The 19,026-nt window shown below is 40.0% G+C and overlaps 1 non-coding gene across 1 annotated transcript; it reads right to left on the bottom strand.

The window, feature by feature from the left end:
• Positions 1–326: 326 nt before the first annotated feature.
• Positions 327–429, bottom strand: LOC122797462. Its single transcript, XR_006364146.1, has one exon. It is a non-coding gene; the product is annotated as a U6 spliceosomal RNA (small nuclear RNA).
• Between the last annotated feature and the right edge of the window lie 18,597 nt (positions 430–19,026).

The raw sequence follows: 19,026 nt of genomic DNA on the forward strand, positions 1-19,026 counted from the left end.
AAGCTGTTGGTTTGTTGACCAAACTAAGTAATTCCGTATATATACTGTATATATGTATGCCTTATCCCTCTGTGCCATTGGCTTTTAAAGTGCATTATTACACTTTCTATAGCATAAGTAAATACAAATCTTTGTGAAAGGAGTAATTTCCTTTCTATATATAATATCAAATTTTACATTGTTTGATACAAAAGATGTGCTATTTTTTGCAATTAGTTTTGTTGATAAGGATAGCCCTTGAAAACCTTCTTAAAGCTGAAAACTCCTGAAAAAGAATGGTTTGGCCCCAAGGAATCTGTTGTTCGTCCATTGTGCCATAAAGACACAAAAATATAGAACACTTTTCAAATCTGTGTGCCATTCTCGTGCAGGAGCTAAGCTAATCTTTCCTGTATCATTCCAAGTTTAGTATATATGCTGCTAAAGCAAGCCATATCAACACCATTTCAGCACAATAGTCCACAAAGAAGCAGTGCACCAGGGACATAGGTCACACTTAAAAGTAAAGGTCATGCATCATAAGCCATGGAGGGCTAATCACAGCCTTAGTATGACAGAAAAGCATGCATTGTTGAATGGGGTGAAGCACGTGCGTTCAGCCTGACATGACATTACCTGTACACTGCTGCTAGAAAGATGTTTAATGGACTGTGACCCTTATTGCACCCTACACAGTTCTTCTACATACAGGGAATATAGCAGGCTATGAAGGATACAAGACCCACTGCTAAATCCCTTTGATGACACAAATGAAGGCGAACTTTACGGAATGGTCATATGAAGACACATCTCATGCATGTCTGCGGATAAATGCAGTAGGTATATAGTGGAGTAAAAAGGTGTGGATCTCTAACTATTGTCTTTATTTATCAAGTTTAATACATCACTTTTTCTCACAAAATTGCCCATGCTAGAAAGGACTGAGAGAGAAAGGCTAAAATGTTCAGACAAAATCAGGTATGCTCCTGAAAATTACGTACAGTTGAGAGGTTTGATTGGATCAGTTCTCCAGCTATACTTTCTGTTAACTGCACACACACACCACACACACACACACACACACACACACACACACACACACACACACACACACACACACACACACACACACATTATATATACGTCGCCTCACAGTAAGACGTTGTCCTGTTCGATTCTCAGCTACAGCATTTTCTGTGTGGAGACATGCGTGAATTGACGTATCTTAGTTGAAGGTTGTGCATTAGGGCTGGCAACTTGGCACATAAAAAAAATCTACTGCCAATCATTAGCGGACCGGAGTTCCGCTGTGGCAACCCCTAACTGGGAAAAGCCGAAAGAGACAACAACAACATGCAACTATATATATATATATATATATATATATATATATATATAAACTTCCATATTCAAATATTGCAAAGATTAGCAAAGGCTGATTCAGGAAAACTGTAAATTATACTTTGCAGCAAACAGTATACTAATATCTATTATTCCTCCTATCCTCATTTCCTCAGTATGCATTTTTAGATCACCATGTTTCTCTAAATTAATACTTTTAACAAATGTACCAATTGTTTGTCCTCACCAACCCTCATTTCACTTGTAAAACCTTATAATAACAACTTCAGTGATGCTCTTTTCTCACCTTGCCTTGATAGCATTGATAAGTACTGGGACAGCATTCCTTGCCCACTGAGACAGATCAACAACCCAAATATCTACAAGTTAAGTCTATCCCTAGGGTTTAATAAAATCCATGTAGGCACAGTGTGGAGCCTACATGGATTGCATTCATGTACATGACCATGACTTCCCCTTTGTCAGTGTGCCATGCATACTAATGGGAGAGGTATAGCAGCTACCCATGGCTCAGATGAGTGTCAGGCTCTCTGTAATGCTCCCCACCACTGTTGTAATGTTGTGAAGTATGTCAACTGTATAATAAGTCTTTTGTATGATGCATTATTCTCATTTAATATTTTTATAATTTTTTTACTGCATATTTGCACAGTGCAGAGTGCAGCAATGCCAAGCTGTGCTCGCATATAGACAGCTGACACCTGCCAGACATCTAAAAATAGAAATCAGATGTAATTAATTACCATAAGTAAATATCTTTATTTTAGGGGGGGTATTTTTTTTATTGACATTTGTGTGGTGTGGTGCAGAGCAGAGCCAAGTGGAGCACATACATACATGGCAGGCACCTGCCAGACATCTAAAAACAGAAACTGTATGTAATTAATTATTTATTTATAGGCATGTTTAAGCATGTCTGTATGTTGTGGCATGGTGCTCAGCAATGCTAACAGGTAGCCTAGTAATATATATGAAGATCTGCTAGTTTTTCTAGCATTCAAGTAGTTCCATGGGTAGAATTACAGTCTTATATGTAGCAGGGCCTGGGTATGAGTCCATAGCAGACAGGATATGGCTATAAATGAATGTACTATTTTTCTGTAATTTTATTACAGTATTGTGAATTTTGGCACTGCTGTGCTCTGTCAAGCATTGCTCAAGTATGTTAAGCAGTGCATAAATGTGCTAATGGCTACCAATGTTTGCACGGTGCTAAGCCTTGCAAAAACCAGGGTTTGTGGGTTTTTATGCTACTTGGCTTCACTTAGCTGTCGTACACGCTGCTAAGCAGCGCAGCACATTTTTGAATGTTGCTGAATGACTTGTAAGGGCAGAAAAAAGCCAATGTTAAGCACAATAGACAGGAATTCTGCAACAGTCATTGGAGTTCATTCACCTTTTGATATGGCTGGTGGTGTTGGTGAAGGTGTGCACTTTCGGGCACAGTGGTGGGGCATTCATGAGTCCAGGCTTCTTATAAAAAATGTAAACACCGGCTGATGCAGGACAGATTCCAGGGCTCAGAGTGCAAGGTGGAGGCTTGGGACTGTTTGGCCAGGGAACTCACCAGTGTTGCTGGTATCCCCCGCAAAGGTGAGCAATTTCATCACCATTTTGATGACCTGAAAAGGCAGAAGGGGAGAACCCTGGACACCCGGGTCCAAGAAGCTTGAGCTGGGAATACTCCACAAGTACATAAGTATGTTTTCATCCATCTAACCAATATGCAAGCTGAATGTCTGCAAAGCAAGTATGCATAATGGTGTGCTTCTTTCCCAACAGCTGCAGCTGAGAGGGCTTACATTGTCGAGTCCCATGCCGGGTTCCTGGCCAGGTTGCACCATGAGCGTGGTAAGTACGGATTTAGTATGCCAACTGTAGTGCAATAAGCAAAAAAGGCTAATGCATACACTGCAATATAGTATACACAAGATAAACTGTACTGCAATAAATGGGCCTGTATAACTGCCATGCAATAAATGGGTAATTAGAGCTGTAGAGCTATAGTGCAATAAATGAACAATAAGAACTGTATATCAATAAATTATTAGCAATACCAATAACAGCAAGCAATTTTTTTTTTCAGCAGGATTGTGTTTTATCAAAACCATTGCAGTGGAGCTCTATGCATTGATTGTCTAAGGTAAGGCTGCTGCAGTCAAGTGTGACACTGTAATAGCTGTAGCCTGCAAATCTAATGGTCTGCAAACTGTATTGCTCAACCCATAGTAGTGTCCAAGGCTGTCTCCAGGTCAATATTAGTCACATAATGCTCTCGCTTCCTCAGACAGCAGATAATAAAGGAATATGGATGAGGTAGCCCAGTCCATGGGCAGATATTGTGTGTGGACTTCATAGATATTTCAAACCAATTACAAGAAAATGTGTTTACTAGTACTGTTGATTCTAAAATACAGCTTTTTCCATATATGCAGTAGGGTTGCATTCCCTACATGTGTGATCTACTGTCACTGCAGTCCACTATAACACTGTAATAGTACTAGAATGCTAGAAGAATATCCCTGAACTTGTATTGCTCAATTCATAGTATAGTTCCAGGAGATCTCCAGGCAAGTATCAGTCACTCAACCGTCAACAGTGACTTGGTAGCTCAGTCTGTTAAATACTTTGTATGCAATACATTTTGCCACACACAATCCTGGGTTTGAATCCAGTGGTATATAGCACTATCTTTTCAGTGTCAGTCATGCAATGCTCACATTTTCTCTCTCACCAGGAACACAAGAACTATATGGGTGAGGTGGCCCATATTATGAGCAGATAGTGTGTTTAGATTTCACAGAATGTTAATTTATTATTATTTATTTATTTATTTTACATTTGTTTACCAGGATAGTCCTACTGGATACATGTCCATTTTCAGAGGAGACCCGAGGAGAAAAGCTCCAAAAAGACATTCAACAAACTGTTACATTTTTACAGTTTAAAATACAAAATAAAACACAAATAAAAGGATTTTTACACAGATATAAACAAACACAAAAACAGATACACAAATTAATACATTTTTACTCAGATAGAAAATTCTAGACAGTGTTTTTAAGAATGATAGGGTATTGAATGCCTAGTAGGCTAACCTGGTAGTAGATCCAAGGAGATCATAGGATTTATAAGTTAAGAAACAATAAAGTATAACAAAGTGCAATAAAGTTAACATCAATACCATGAATGTGTTCATCAGCATTGTTGAGTCATAAATAAAGCTGTGTAATCCCAGTATGGCTGTATATTTTTCATATCTGTACTAGGTTGCCTCACTCAATTATTACATTATTTGCAGATGCCCCCTGCAGTTACAGCTATTGGGCTCTACTCCCAAGCCTGCCAATTAGCATGATGCCTGTCTAGTTTACTTACTGTACACAAACATGCCTCTCAATTGTCATGATTTCTCATAATGTAATTAAAACAGCCTAATCCATCTGTCACATGATTAGCAGATAAATCAATACCTGGAATGCAACGCATTACCAAATCTGTTTACAGAACACGTGGGTAGTTCTGTAAGTCCACATTATGTGAGACTGTTCTGTGAAGTGATGCACCTGCATTTGTTACTGATTGGCTCATACTGACCCATGCAACAGCTTGAGAGGCATGCACTTGCTACATCAGTTATAGGAGAACTGTAGTCACTGTACTCAAATCTGACACTACACACCTGTAGAATATATATTTCAGTGTATTAAGGGATATAGGCTGCAATGTCAGTAATGGAATTTTTGTCTCTATCCCCACCCTTATCTTCATTTATTTATTACTGTTATTTACTATTATGATTTACTATTATGATTTAGGACTGCCTCGGTGGTGCAGCAGTAGCGTTGTTGCCTCACAGCAAGAGGTTCTCCCATTCGATTCTCGGCTGGAGTGTGGGGAGTGCCTTCTGTGTGGAATCTGCATGTCCTCTACGTGGTTGGGTTGGCATTCGAAAGACATGCATAAATGAGCATGCCTTCATTGAAGTTTGAACTTTGAGCTGGCACCTCGGCATTCGTGAAAATCTACTGCCAATCATTAGTGGACCGGAGTTCTGCTGTGGCGACCCCTAACCGGGAAAAGCCAAAAGACAACAACAACAACTATTATGATTTAATAATGACATATTTTGTTAAAATAACTAAATATTGGAAAAGGTGGTTGATTATTGTCATGTTTTATTATGATGCAATATTAACATATTTGTTAAACTAACTGCTTCGTTAGCCCTGTGGTTTACTTCTTACTGGCATGCTGTTACCATACTAACTGTTATGTTACTTAATGTTGTGTTGCACATGTTATACATTAATATGTATCTGGATGAATATATATGATGTTCAGTTCTGTTAATACTAAGATTGGTTTGGTTATTACTAACCGTAACATATTTCTATACCTCATATCCCACAGCACATCAAGGTAGGCTGGTTTCGGCTGATCCCTCTACCTTGCCTAAACCAGCCATGGCACTTGATCCCAGCACGTCTGGGACCCAGACCGGTGGTGGCTCCTTTGCTGCCCCATCCACTACCTGTGGCATTGGGTGGTTCCACCCAGGGGATGTGGCCTGGCCATCCTCTGGGAGCAGTGGTGGATGGGTTGTTGTCACCCATGTGGAGCTGCTGGTCCTGGTGCCCAGGATAGTTCACTGTGGCTATGGCTACCATCTGCGCTGGATTGAGGGCATGTTGGCCACCTTGGTGATACAGCCTCAACTTGGTGCCCAGCCTCCAGCACAGCCACCCTCGGGTCAGTGATGGGGCAGTGTTGACAGTCCCTTGGGTGGGGACATGAGTCAGACTGCTGTTGTCTGGGTGCGCTTGGTACTTTGATTCCACAGCACTCTCCATATCCATGGTGTTCAACCCCCATGTGTCACACACCTCCCCTGTCTGTTGTCTTGTCTGTCTTGTCTGTTTGCAAATGCATCCTTACCCACTCAACTTACCTCCCCCATATGTACCTATGTCCCTTCCCCAACATTCCACTCTCACCTTAAAAAAAAAGGGGGGGGCACCTGTCCCAAAAAAAAAATCATCCCATACATATCTCTCCATTTCACACATGTGACCACTGGACACAAGTAATTAAGTCCAATTGACTTGACAATGCAGTTATGGTGTTCTCACCCCTCTCCCTAGAGTTTGGTTAAAGTGCACAGCTGTTGCTGTACATGAAATGGATAGCTATGGTTCTTTCCTATAACCTTACTGCACATTGCTCACTGCCTTTCACTGTTTTTTCCCATGCTTGCCCCCATTTCATCACTTTCCTATCTTCCCTTTTCTCTATTCTTTATATTTATTCAGATTGCAGCTGCTTAACGCACTGTGTTGTGCAGCTTCACAAAGCTCAGCTGAATAGAGCTATAATGACTATATGTGTTTCTAACATTGTAAGCCACATATACAGAATAAACACCTCTGCTGTATTTCAAACCCATGCCTGTCATACCTGCAGCACACTGCATTAACCCGGCACACCATGCAACTCTTAATTAAAACAGGTGGTTTAAACAAAACATAGTAATTGCCAATTATAGTCATTATGCATATTTCAGCAAAGCTGCTTGCTATGCCGCAGCATCCAAAATGGAATAAAAAGTAATGGAAAAAATGGGAGTGTACCTTGGAATCTGGTACAATAGTACACCACTAGACAGCCAAGGACATGATAATTTATTTAGGTATTTATTTTATTTTACATTTGTAAACCAGGGGGTGTCTGACTGGGCCAAAGGCCCTTTTTCCCCAGAGGCTTGGGGAGAAAGGCTGCACACAAAAAGACAGTTAGAGATGCATATGGGTGCTTAAACAGTATCAGAACACATACAGGTTTGCAATAGACATTTTTTACATGCATTAATAATAAGAATAATTATAAAAATTCATGGTATTGAGTTATGGTTTGAAGCACAATACAATACTCACATAGTACATTGGATTATTTTTGCAGAAGTATGAAAACAACCCAGTAGAGGAAAATAGACTTTCATTTATAATATAAATCATTACATAGTTTCAAGGCAACCATTTGTAATTAGAATAGAGGTAGTACAAGTTAATGTCTTGGTTTAAGAGTAGTAATTGTTTAGCTTGCTGGGGTCAGTATGTGTGAGTGAGAATGAGAATTTACTAAAGTAAGATGGGTATAGTATATGTGTTATGTATGATAGCTCTAGCCTTGGGAGCAGTCAGAGCACTGCCAGCTTTGCTTCAAATGTTGCCTGATGGGGTTTTTAAATGAGGCTTTAGAGGATGTGTTTTGTGTGCTAATAGGGAGGGTATTCCATTTTTTAGCCACTGTACTACTACTATATAGAGAGTCTCCAAAGCTATTATTGCTGTTGGTGACTTCTAGTAATAGTTTGCTTAATGATCGAAGATGCCTTGTGGCTGAGTGCTGTTGTACTAGGTTTTTGGGGGCTAGACACTTATTGGGGAAGTAATAGAGTGACAGAGACAGTTGATTATAAGTTAGTAGTCTGGGCAGTTCTAGCGAGTGGAGCTAGTGCAGAGCACTACAGTGATGGGATCTATATGGCCAATTTGCAGCAAAGCAGGCAATTCTGTTGTAGCATTTACTTAGGTTAGTTTTATTGAGATTGGTTAGAATGGGGGATGCACAGAGAAGGGTGGATAGAAGTTGGGATCAAGCAATGGTGGATCTTGTATTGTTGGTGAGAAACAGTTTAATGCGGTAGAGTGATCCCAGTTTGGCATGTACATTTTTTATAGTTAAGGTGAGATGACTATCAAATTTTAGGTGACAGTCTATGGTTATTCCTAGTAGCTTAGCCTGTACCACTGGAGTGATTGGAGTAGAGTTTGTAGAATAGATGGTGAAGTGATTGTTGTCAGAGTTTTTGGTTGAGCTGGTTCTAATCATTAGCTGTGTTTTCTTAGGATTAAGTACAAGTTGAGCTTTGGTAAGGTAATTTTCTGTGTCAGAGAAGGCTAATTGAGTTGTATGATGGATGGTGGGAATATTTTCTGCAGCACAGATTAAGGTAGTATCATCTGCATACTAAATGATAGATGTATGCTGTGTGGAGGTATGGAGGTCGTTTGTGAAAATTGTGAAAAGTAGGGGTCCCAAGATAGACCCCTGTGGGACTCCTGTATTTATGGGTAATAGAGGTGAGAGTGAGTTTTCCTATTTCACAGCCTAGTACCTCTCAGTAGCTATGGAACCAGGTTAGCGTGTACTTTGAAAGGTCATATTGGTTTAGTTTGTTGAGCAGAATTTGGTGGGATACTGTGTCAAATGCTTTGGACATGTCCAAAAAGAGAGTTGACTCCAGCAGGCCTTTATTTTTGCGTTGGTTTATTGTGTCTGTGAAGGAGAGGAGGGCTGTAGTGGTGCTATGGGTTGGTCTGAAACCATGTTGAGTAGGGGACAACATATTTTTCTCTTGGAGGTAGTTTAGTATCTGGGTATGAATACATTTTTCTAAGATTTTGGTCAGGGAGGAGAGTATTGCAATGGGTCTATAGTTATTAAGTTTAGTGTAGGTTCCCCCTTTATGTATGGGAGTGACATGAGATATTTTCCAGAGTTTGGGAACGTAGTTTGCAGTAATAGATCTATTTATGAGAATGGAGCTTGAGATTGCAATAGCGTCTGCTGTGAGTTTTAAGAAATAGCTAGGGAGTAGATCAGTAGCGATGGATGAGGTTTTTAGTTTGGAGAGCATACTTTTGATAGTGCTAGTAGGTACTGTTTTGAGGGTAAAGCATGTATTATTATTATCTGTGGTGGGAAGGATAGTGAAGTTGGAATTGTCCTGTGATGCTAAGGATAGAATTGAGTTTACAAAGTGAGAGCTGAATTGTGTTTCAATGGGAACCTTATTATCAGGGGTGGTTGGTTTGGGGGTAGTTGTTTGGGTGGATTTTAGCAACTGGTTTACCCTTTTCCAGAATTTTTGGGGATTGTGTTGGTATTTAGTTTGCAAGGTGATATAATACGATTTTTTATCTTGCCGAATGCATTTTTGCATGGTTGCGCAGCTATAACTGGTTAGGCTTTGTAAGCCCTTAGTTCTTTGGTAGTAGAACCAGGCAGTGTCTCTGGACTTGAGGATTTGTTTGGTCTCTTTGCTGAACCAGGGTTTTGGGATGTTTTAACCTTGACCTTGAGCAGTGGAGCAAAAATGTCTAGCTGTTGTAGAAATACTTTGTTGAAGTAGGTTACAGCCTGGTCTAGTGGGAGAGTTTTTAGAGGGGTCCAGTCACAGTTACAGAGTAAAGTTTTGAGGACCTTGGGAGTGAAAGATTTTGTGTTTCTTGTAGATTTGTAGATAGTGGTTTTGCATTGGCTTGTTCTGCTACATATTAGGTATATTAGGTTGTGGTCACTTAAGCTATCTGGGAGGCTGCCTATATGGCGATACAATATGGGGTTGTTAGTTAGGGCCCAGACTAAGATGGATTCCCTTTTAGAGGTTTAATAACATTTAGTGAGAAATTTGAACTAGCTGCTGGTAGCCGTGGAGATTTATTAGATTACTTGGTGCATCTGATATACAGGTGAACCAGTCTAGGTTGAGATCCCCCAGAATGAGGGTTTATTGAGAATATGTAGTAGAGCACTAGGATAAGAAATCTTCAAAGCTAACAGGTGTATTGCTAGGTGGAATATATATGGCAATGATGGTGATGAATTTCTTGGGGTTTAGTTGGAGTTGTGAGATAGCTATGTCCCAATTATTGGGATATGGGTAGGAGTTGGGAATGTTGAGCAGAGTTAAGTTGGACCTGTACAGTATGGCAGATCCACCTCCTTTATGAATGGGTCTATCTTGCCTAATAATGTTATAGCCAGCTGGGATAAATTCTGAGTCAGGTATGTTTTTATTTAGCCAGGTTTCTGTTATGGCAACTATATCTGGAGAGTACTGAGCTACTGTGGTTTGGAGTTCAGATATTTTGTTTTTGATACTTATAATATTTATATTTAATATTAAGAGATGGTTATTTTTGCCATTTTTGGTTGTTTGCCCGGGGATGAAGGTAATGGGGACAGTATGTTCTGATGATTGTGGTGAAGTGGTTTGTGTTGGACAAGATGGATTTGGGCCTGGGTTGGGGTGGATGTCCCCACTTATCATTAGAATGATATTGAGACTGTGGGACAGATGCTTGAGCTTAGAGATAAGCATAAGAAGGTGTGTTTTTTGGAGTAGGAATGAATACATATGTGTTTTGTTTTGAATTGGTCAGTTGTGTTGCTTCTAAAAAGTTGTGGACAGATGTTATTATAATGTGAGGAGTCTACATGTGGGCGATGATAGTAATGTGTTGGGCTACTAAGTTTAGTGATATGGATAGATTGATAACTTGTCGAGTTATATAGAATTATGAGTAAGATGATTAAACCTAGTTGCCTGATAGACATGGTTATATAAGGGAGAGGTAGTTCTAGATAGAGGTGTGGGTAGGAGAATCTAGGGATGCAGAATATGTGAATGGGCGGGGTGATGTAGTGATGACTTGGAGTAGTGTGAGTGCTGGATTTGATGTGGGGTGGAGCTGTGGGTATGGTTGGGATACTATATAGCTAGTTGTATAGGGGGTGGGTCGGAATTGGGGTTAATGTAGGGGAGTGGAGTGACCTCGAGTGTAGCTAGTCTGAACGGGTGGGTCGACTTGGCTTTGGAATCAATGGAAGGGTAGAAAAAAATATCAGTAAGATATGTGAGAGATGCAGGTAAGTCAGAGAAATCCTGTTATGACTGAATGGAAGAGTAGGAGGTGAAGGCATAAGAAAGAGCAGGCTCAATATATGCAGTTCCTTTTAGGTAGAATAGTCTTAATTATGGTAGGCACTGCCTTTATTTGGCTGTGGCATCCATTAACATAAAAAATTGAAATAGTCCAGAAGCTTACATTAGTTTAGAAGCTCATGCTCTGTGTAACTCGGCCCAAGGAGCTACAAGAGGTGGAGACGGGAATGCCCTAGTACATACTGCCACCTAGTGGCAGAATGTGGGCACTTAGATTAAGGAAAATGTAAAAAGAGTGGCAGGGAAGGGAAAGAGGATTTCCAGCAGAGTCCTGGCATGTGTACGAGCCACTAAAGTAAATACGCAGTTTAAATAATTATTGGAAGCACAGTAGGCAAACACCTACTTTTTAAATAGTATAGGTGTGCATCCAGGTTCCATGCTTTTCAGTTAATCTCACAGGCCACAGTGCAGCAGAATGCAGTGTAGAAGCTGTTTTGTGAAGGCAGGCAGCATTCAAGAAGTAAGGCAAGCTGAAAAGAAGGGAAAAAGAACACAGTTAACCGAGTAAGAATACTGATACCAGAAACTAAAGGTGAGTGCAGCTATGGAGTGGAAAAAATGGGGGGGGGATAAGTGGACTAGGAGGGGGAAGACATCAATAAGGAGTCTAATGTACAAATTGTATTTCAGGGTTGATAGTAAAGACGGGGTTATGAGTGACCAGTGCTAGGTACAGTGCAGACAATGAGAGCTGTTCAAGGTGGCTATAAAAATAAATGTAACACGTGCTACACCTTATATAAACATATGGGGTGCTGTTCAAGGTAGCTATAAAGAAAAAAAATATTGCACGTGTGTGACACTTTACAAAACATATATGGGGAGCTGTTCAAAGTAGCTATAAAGGAAAAAATGTAACACTTGTGCGTCACTATGTAAAATCCTATGGGGACTATTCTGTAGTGAGGGGTAATAGGGGTACAGTAATGCAGGCACATGCATCAACACAGCAAAATATTGAGAGTCTACAGACAGAGCTCGCTTACACAATAGTAAAACTCAAGTGGAAGCACTTGTCTATCCATGTAACAGTAGACTTAGCAACAATTCAAGGTCAAAGGCCTTCAAGCACAGTTGTAACAGGTGCTGGTAAATAGCAAGAAGCAGTCATTTTACATTTAATAGCAGTTACTTAAAGGGTACATGAGCTAGAGCAAATATGGTTTTAAGTTCAATAGCAGGTAACTTGAAGGATGTAACATAATGGATGTAACTGAGGCCTGTGATAGCAGGTAAATGTATCCTTTTATCAACAACATGTAGAAACCCACCTGCTAAGGCATTCATGGCAAAATAAATATTCAACTGGGACTCACAAATACATCCATATAAAGCCATGCACATATTGATGGATGTAGCAAATGTATGTCACAGGCTGTATGTGTGCACATATATCTTGCAACTACACCCAGTTTAGCATTATCTCAGTCTGTTAAATGCCTTGCATACAGTACATTATGCCACACACAGTCCTGGGTTTAAATCCAGTGGTGTGTTGCATTTCAATTACATTATTGTAAAGACAGCAATTAATGAATGACTCATGCACTCATTATCCACACAAGCATTGCTAAGTAAATAACTGGTTTTCATTGCTGGAAGTCACAGGCCTGCAGGTAGGGACACACATCACGTATCTGTATAACATTACTATATGTCGTCTAGTACTCTGTTACTGACACTGTTGCCTAACATACGTACCTTAAACACATGCCATAATTGCAGTGTCAGCAGTACACTCGCCCTGGTTCTGCCTTGACAACAAGGTTGACACAGATAGACTTACAGTTTATTGTCCTCCAAAGTGTTCACACTCACTGCCTGTGTCTACTAACTGCAGCAGCAGTAGCTGCAACCTGGGGTACACACAGCTCCATGTAAAGGTTTCTGCTACAGACCTACCCTCTGCAATGATGTAGTCTCCTCACCCCAGTAATGTATTTATTTATTTATTTATTGCATTTGATTACCGAGATAGTCCACTGGGTCTAACAAACCCATTTTCAGTGGAGGCCCGGGGAGAAAAGCTCCACAGTAGAATACAGACAATTTAAATAATACAGTAATTGTATATAAACTAACATTTAAATAGTACAGAGAATTGTCTGATATAATTATAGATAGCAGCTGTATGGATTTATACCAAGTAAGAGAATATTAAGCCTACAAGGTGAGAATCAGAAAGAAAGGAAATAGTTTTAAGCAGTGATATGTAGAGTTGGTAGAAAGTAGGTAACAGAATAGTTTAAGGAAAAGGAGAGATGGTAGGGGGGTCAGGTTTTTGGGTTGGTGGTAGAGGTACAGGTACATATCCAATGTGTGGTGAAATGTGATTTGAGGGAGTTTTTGAAGGTAAGGGGATTAGAGATAGCTCTGAGTCCAGGAGGAAGGTCATTCCATAGTTTGGAGACACTAAGGAGTATAGCATATGACCGGCAGAGGGTTTAGGTTTGTTGACATTTAGTAGTAGTTTGTTTTCAGATCTGAGGTGCTGGGTGGGCTGGTACAAGTTTAGTAAATTAGTGAGGGATGGACAGGCATTAGGGAAGTAGATAAGTTTGTGGGCAATGGTAAGTTGTAGGTATGAAAGGTGGTTGGGGAGTTGAAGCCAGTTCAGTTCTTGCAGAGTGGTACAGTGGTGGGTGGAGAATTTGGTGTTTGTAGCAAATTTGGCAATTTTTGTTATAACATGAGCTGAGTTTGTTTTTCAGAGAGGATTGTGTGTTTGTGAGGATGGGTGCGCCATATAATGGAGTTGGGAGCAAGAATGCTGAGGTGAGAGCTTTTTTTGCAAGTGGAGTAAGATAGTCGTTGTGCCTGTAAAGGGATCCTAGCTTTTGATGTTTTTTTTTAATATTACTGTGGACATGAAGGTTAAAGGTTAGGCTGTCATCTGTGGTGATGCCCAGGAGTTTAGTATTGGAGAGAACCTCTATAATGGTATTGTTTTGGGACTGAATAGTGAGTTCTGATCTATTTATTGGGAAGGTTTTAGTTGGGGTAAAGATTAAGAGTTTTGTTTTATTGGGATTCAGGGCTAAGTGGTTCTGAGACATCCATGATTCAGTGGATGCAAAGGCTTCTTGGGTTATTTTTTGTAGTGCAGGGGATGATTTGGAAGAAGAAATGATAGTGGAGTTATCAGCATATTGTACTAGAGTACAGTTAGAAATTGGAGTAGTCATTGATAAATATACTGAAAAGGACTGGTCCTAATATGGAGCCCTGGGGTACACCAGTTTTGGTATCTATGAAAGGGGAGAAAGAGTGTTGCCAGATGGTAGACTGTTGCCTTTTAGTGAGATAGTTAGAGAACCATTGGAGAGTAGAGGGGGATAGGCCAAGTTTAGATAGTTTGGATAGTAGGAGGGGGTGTGATACAGTATCAAAGCTTTTGAGAAGTTCAGAAAGAGTGCGGAAACTATGGATCTAGAGTCACAGGCTCTGTTAACTGTGTCCAGAAAGGAAATGAGGACAGTGTTAGTGCTGTGCCCTAACCTAAAGCTGTGCTGTGTTGGAGAGAGCAGTTGATGTGTGACTAGGTGATTGAGGAGCTGAGTTTGGATGCATTTTTCAAGTATTTTTGAAATGGGGGATAATATGGCAATCAGCCTAAAATTGAAGATGTCAGAGATGTCGCCACCTTTATGGAGTGGAAGAACATATGCCCTTTTCCAGATATCAGGTATGCACAATTCCTGGATGGATCTATTGATGAGAATGCTGATGGGATATACTATAGATGAGGCTGATTGTTGTAGGAATTCAGCAGGTTGGTTGTCAGGGGCATTATTGCAAGGCTTTAGTTTAAGAAGAAGTGTCTTTATGGTAGAGGTAGGTATATGAGAGAGAGACAAAGTGGGTATGGTATATGAGAGAGAGACAAAGTGGGTATATTAGTGGAAGGGGGATGTGAGGCACTACTGTCAGTTAGATTTTTGTTAATGGGTGGGAAGGTGGTTGTAAGTTTATTGATGGTATCTATGAAGTAGGAGTTAAAAAGTGAGGCTACCTCTGCTGGTGTTTTATCAGGGTTTGGGGTGGATATTGGTTTGTTCCTGGGCATAGGAGGGAGTTGATTGCTCCCCAAAACTTTTTTGGGTTATGGTGATACTGGTTTTGGATTTTTTTAGAAGTGTTCTTTTTTATCTTTAGTAACTAACCTTTTGGCCAGATTGTGAAGTTGTTTGTAACATGTTACATTGGCCTCATTCTTATTTTTTAGCCAGGTTTTCCAAGCTTTGTCTCTGGAGGACATGATTTGTTTTGTTGCCAAGGTAAGCCAATTAGCATGACTGGTTTTGACTCTTTTTTGCCTTTGGGGGGCTAGGGTATTATGGATCCTGAGAAATGGAGAGTTGAAGAACTCTACTGCTTCATTTAGAGGGAGGCATTTTAAGGGATTCCAGTTGAGTTTTTGTATTATGTCATTGAGAGCTATGGGGGAGAAATTAGAAAGACCTCTGGTATATTTGTATAGATGTATATTTGGTAAAGTGGTGAACTTGCATATTGCAAAAGCTGGGGAGTGGTTGCTTATACTGTCTGGGAGTATACCTGAGGTAGAGATGTTTCTGGCATCAGATATCAAGATCCAGTCTAGGATTGTGCCTTTGCTGTGCTGTTTGTTGTGTCTTGTGATCTCTGAGATGAGCTGAGTGTAGGAATGGAGGTTTATAGCTAAGGATGGATTGTTGTTGGAAATGCCAGACCAGTTAATATTGACATCACCTAGGATGATAGTTTTGTTTTTTATGTTATTGGTTGTCAATGTGAAGATATCTTCTAGGATTGGAATATTATTGCCTGGAGGGATGTATATAATGATGATACATAGGTTCTTTTGATTATTTAATTTTAAGAAGGAAATGAGTAGTTCTGAATTAGAGAATGTAGGAATAGTTTTAGAATAAGGAATCACTGTGAAGGTACTTGGATATATTAGGGCAATACCTCCACCTTTTTTGTGAAGCCTGTCATTTCTTAGACAGGAGTAATTTGGGGGTAGAAATTCTGTGTCTTTTATGTATGGCTTTAGCCAGGTTTCAGTGATGGTTATAAAATCAGGTTTGTATTGGTTTAGCCATCCATGTAGTAGGGGTATTTTATTTCTGATGTTTTGGATGTTAATTGTGGTGAAATAGAGGGATTTTTTGTCTTTTGGGGTGTGACCAGAAGTGGGAGAAGGGCCAGGGTTGGGATGTATTTCACCACTTAGAAGTAGACTGGGATGGGAGAGACAGGATTTTGGATGAAATAATCTTTTTATGTTTTCAAGTTGGTACTGAGTTAGGCTAGGTACAGTGTTTTGTGTAGAGAGGATTATGAATTTGGACACTAGGAGTGGGTTGTTGGTGTACAGACTGGACCAGATGACTGAGTAGCTAGGGGGGAAGCTATAGTAAGGAGTTGTTGATGCAGTTGGTTTGAGAGATGTAAGAGGTGGGTGAGGAGAGGAAAGGTGTAGAAGTAGAAAGAGATAAGTGGTGAAAATAAGTATAGCCAGTTTGTAAATGAAGGGCATATTGGGAGGAGTGGGGTAAAGTAGGAGAGAAAAATACCATATAAGGGTAGCAAAAGATTGTGTAGGATACTATAAGAAGGAGGTTAAGAGATAATGTAATGATGTGTGGCTAAGGGTAAGATAGGAGGGTGGTGAACTAGTCTAGCATTAGGAGATGTATGTGGAATAAGAGGTAGGAGGAGGGGTTAGGTAGAAGGATTTAGGGTGTGTATGTATGTTGCTAGGAGGTGTGGTCAGTTGTGCATGGAGGGAGGGGTGTGGATATCTATAAATGTAATTGATATGGGGTGGGTGGGAATGGGGTAGGGTAGGGGAGCATAGAGAGCCCAAGCGCAGCGAGGGCAAACGGAGTGGAGCAACCCCAGCCGAGAGAGGCATGCCTGCTAGAAACAATCAGGAAACTTTGGAAAGAGCTGTCCTGGTAAGTTCAGGTTTGGGTATAGGAGAAAGAGAGAGTTTAGAAATGTAATTTAATTCAGGGGGAGAGTTTAGAAATGTAATTATATTTGAGGATTACTATTCCCTATGAGGCTGAAAGGGGTGTCTTAATTCTTTTCGGTACCTTCTCAGTATATGGTGTAGTTCCTTAAAATTCCTGCTGATATGTTTTTTTGGGAATTTACTTTTATCTTTTTGCAGTTGGGAGGTAAGACCACACTCCCGATTAGTCAGGGCTATGTTCCGCGTGCTATGTCAGCAGTTTACAATACTTTAGAGTGTTCAATTGTCCGTGGATTCAGAGTAGGTTAGGTAGGTAGTGGATTGCTTTTATGGTGATACGCTGCCACATGTTGGCTATATGGGGAGTAACTAGGAGCAAAAAATAATCCTAGTAGAACAGGGTATGACTGTAAGGCCTAGGGGTGGTCAGAGCAAGTGTACAAGCCAGGTTAAACACTAACACTCTTTATACATTATCAGACTATCAGGAATATAAGCAAAAAAAAACAGAGTAGGTTAATACCTACACTTGGTTTATGGTTAGGTGGCCTTAAGGGAGGGTGGGTGTCCAGTACAAAGTGCTCAGGAGGCTCCGAGTAGAAGTATCGATAGGACAGACCGGTTGGGTTGTGCTGGCTTTCTGAACTGTAAAATATGAGAAAAAAAGTGTGCTCAAATAAACAGGATGTGAAACAGGAGGAGTATTTACTATAGTAACATCATGCAGAGAAATATGTTTTAGGCAAAAAATAGAATAAAAAAATAAAGAAAACGTGGATAGTCAGGTGAGGGAGGGATGATCCGATAGTAAGAGATAAAGATAAGTAAAAATAAAACATATACCAAGGTAAGACAGCTAAGGTTAATTTAGGGGAGAGAGAAAGGAAGAGCAAGCATATGGCCTAATGTACTCTGGAGCTGTACCACTCAAAGCTGATAAATGTCATCTCAACAGCTAAGAAAGCATGTGCATCTCAACAGCTAAGAAAGAGGCCTTGCTCTACATGAAGGCCTTATCTATATATTTATATATATATATATATATATATATATATATAAATATATATATATATATATATATATTTATATATATCTATATATATATATATATATATATATATATATATATATAAATATATATATATATCACACAATGGTTGCATGTCATTGGCTACTGCAACTCAGCTGTTTTGGCTGCAATTTGCATATCAGACTCACAGATTTGTTTAGAGGCAATTACCTGCTAATGAGCAGCATGTTAAAATGCAAGCAGCTGGCTATGAGCAAACATTCTGTATGAGAGTTCCCTCACACAGAGCAAACCTTTATGACACAGTAGTAGTAGTACATTTCAACAGAGCAGTACTGTACTCCACCAGGTATCTGTCTGTGCTTTGTGTATAACAGGGTGCAGATGGGAGTATAAAGGTGTGGGAATAGGGTGTACAGCAGTAAGCCTGTCTTCAACCTGTGGTAATGACATGAAATTGATACCCTGCTGTCTTAAAAGTAAAGGGAACATGCAATATATCAGAGTTGCATTGTCTTTTGTCATTGTGGTACACTGGTGTTGTTGAATGTCCCAATATAGTGGTCTTAATAGCACATTGCTATTTGTCTGACACTGGTCTTATGACATATTATTGGGTGCCTGGGCTTAGGGGACACACCACAGTGGACTAGAATGTTGTGTGTATGCTCATACAGCAGAATCTCTCGTGGCACACAGGGAACTACCTCAGCAATGATACTATCTCGGTTGTACCCAGACATATAACATGTTGTCACACTGTGGGGTATGCCATTTGTGAGCAGGCAGTGGATAGTGCTGGCCATTTTGTTCTTGCTGTATCTGTACATAGTGGACATCCATGTATTTGATTCTGTAATGTGTTTCCCTTTTGGTGTGTTTCAAGACTAATGTATT

This window comes from Protopterus annectens, chromosome 3.part0 (genome assembly GCF_019279795.1).
Source record: "Protopterus annectens isolate FY-2018-M chromosome 3.part0, PAN1.0, whole genome shotgun sequence".
Classification (NCBI taxonomy): Eukaryota; Metazoa; Chordata; order Ceratodontiformes; family Protopteridae; genus Protopterus; species Protopterus annectens.